This window comes from Crocodylus porosus, unplaced genomic scaffold (genome assembly GCF_001723895.1).
Source record: "Crocodylus porosus isolate Cpor-Errol unplaced genomic scaffold, CroPor_comp1, whole genome shotgun sequence".
In the NCBI taxonomy this organism is placed as follows: domain Eukaryota; kingdom Metazoa; phylum Chordata; order Crocodylia; family Crocodylidae; genus Crocodylus; species Crocodylus porosus.
In genome coordinates this window covers 36,358,287-36,360,759 of record NW_017728907.1, presented here as the reverse complement: position 1 = coordinate 36,360,759, position 2,473 = coordinate 36,358,287, and the positions used below count along the sequence as shown (strand labels likewise).

Genomic DNA, 2,473 nt, shown 5'->3' with positions numbered 1-2,473 from the left:
GGGAACTGAGGCCCCCATACGAAGAAGGGAGTTGAGTAGGGCTGGGGCTGCTGCCCAGCTGGGCAGTGCCTGGGGCTTGAGGCCCAGGGCCACAATGTGCAGCTGCAAGTCCCCACTGGGAGCAAGCCGGAGCCATGGGAAACTCGTCCAAGGGGTGAGGATAGCGGGCCTGTGCACATGGTGGGGGCAAGCTACCTACTGTGGGCTCAGGCGGGGAGGAGCTACTCCCCACTTCTACTTGCACTCCAGGGGGGCCAGGGCAACCTGTGCCCCCCAAATCTGTGTGCAGGGTGGGGCAAGTCCTCACTTCAGGCTCATGCTCCCCACCCTGCTGCCCTCCCCCAGAGCTTCTGCAGCCCAGCACATGTGACCAGCGCTGCAAGGAACAGCAGAGCCAGACAGGAAGCTGCCTGCAGCTGCGAGCACCACACTGCCTGTGTCCCCCACACACAACCCCACATTGCTGCCCCTGCTGTAGCCACACAAGAAGGGGATGCCTCGCCAGGGCATCACGGAGACCAACGCAGCAAGCAACTTCCTGCTCAGCTCCACTGTTCTTTGCAGAGCCGGTTGCAAACACTGGTCTGCAGAGGCACCAGAGAAGGGCAGCGTGATAGGACCCCACAGCAGGCAATGCACTGCCTTCTTTATGCGCAGATCTGGGATGCACACATCCCCCTGCACTCTGGGAGTGCGTGCAGCAGTGTGGAGCCAGCCCTCCCTACCCGAGCCCACAGCAAGCAGGTAGCGGTGTGGGGGGAGCCAGGCTCTGCTCTTCTGCAGCAGTCACCACCTTCTGCCAGGGGCAGAGGGCTACAGACCCAGGTCCCTGGCCCCATAGCCCTGGCAGCTGGGAGCCCTCTCTGGCAGGGCTGGTGGAGGAGGAGCTGTGGGTGGGGGGCAGGGGGCACCAGCAGGGCTGGGGGGAGTTGTGGAGGGGAGTCTGTGGAACCACACGGGAGTGCAGACCACAGGTTGAAAACTACTGTACATCATTCCTTGCTGTTAGGTGGTGTAGTAATATATTCATACTAACAGCCTATATTTTATGAAGTTCCCTGTCTTTTAGACAATCTGTGCACCTATACACGTACACTGAGGCTGCTCTGATGTGTTGCAATTACAGTGTGTCAAAGCAGACTCGATTAATTGAGTCTGCTGGAGCATGGTAATTACTGCACTCCAGCAGGCTCCAGCATCACATGTATGCACTGAAAAATGGTGGGGGGGGGGCATTTTGTTGAACAAGTTTTATTTAAAGTTCCCCCGCTGCCATTTTTTCAGCACAAGGATGCTGATACATGTGACACTCTGGGTGCTTTAATTAGAGCAGATCTCAGAGCTGTTGTAATTAAAGCACACAGGATCACACCCTAGAGGAATTCATACCGTTAACAAGAAAATAAGTACTGTACCTTTTTCATTAGCTATTCAAGGTGATGCATGTCTATGTAAAATGGCACAAATCTTGTGGGTCTTGTATTCTAATGCTATTAACTCAAAGGCTGAATTAAATAGAGAAAGGTTAATGCAAGGTTTCAGTCATGATTGCAATGACCATGATGAAGCAAAGGGGCAGAGAGATGGCAGCATTAACAATTAAACTCCCTCAACACATTCTTTTATCCCTCCTGTCATAATGTAGTGAAATGCCATGGTTAATCAGATCACACTCACTACTAAGACATTGTGTTTCCCTTTTGGGATAATCTACAAGATGATTGTGTTTTGCTATCAATCCATAATAAAGCTGGAGTATTTTAGGTGTGAGGCAAATTAATATTTTTAATTTTTTATAAATTAAGAAATTATTCATATATTTCCTGGTAAATGTTCACCTGACACATGGCTTTCAAAATACATAAAATATAACTAATTCATCACCTTCCCTCAAACATGCACTTAACTGTTCAATAGGAATTTACATCTAGACCCAAGTGCACTGCTGTACTATTCTAGAATTTTGGGTATATGCTGGAAGCGCTCCGTTTACCTCGTTAAATGTCAAAAGCCTGTCCGGCACTTTCTCAGAGTCAGCCACGTCCTCTTACATCAGCTCTTGATTCATAATGTTCTGTTAAAATATAAACAAACGTCTCAGCATTTGAAGTTCTCACTGAATAGCACAGGGGACCCAGCATCTTTTAGCATTTGGCCTCTTCAACATACCTGTAAAATTCAAATACAAAATATTTATAATGCCAGTACACGTCTGGTGGAATAAAATCAGGAACAAATTAACTTATAAACAGCCTATAAATTAACCTATAAACAGTTCATTGCTATGGACAGCACTGATGTCCTGATTTAGAATATCAAGACAAGGCTGAACTACTGCTTAAGAGAGGGATGGTCAAATGATTAAGGACACTGGCCCAGGACTTGAGAGACTGAGGTTCAAGTTCGTGCTCTATTCATTCCTGTGTGACCTTAGGCTAGCCAGTTGGCCTACCTCTGTAGAAGTAGAATACCT

The 2,473-nt window shown here is 48.4% G+C and overlaps 1 long non-coding RNA gene across 1 annotated transcript in view; it reads right to left on the bottom strand.

Moving 5' to 3' along the window:
- Window positions 1-2,083, bottom strand: part of LOC109307316 — a 26,734-nt gene extending 24,651 nt beyond the window's left edge. The window contains exon 1 of the long non-coding RNA XR_002100230.1: window positions 1,994-2,083. This is a non-coding gene — a long non-coding RNA (uncharacterized LOC109307316). The remainder of the gene's footprint in view (window positions 1-1,993) is intronic.
- Window positions 2,084-2,473: the final 390 nt, after the last annotated feature.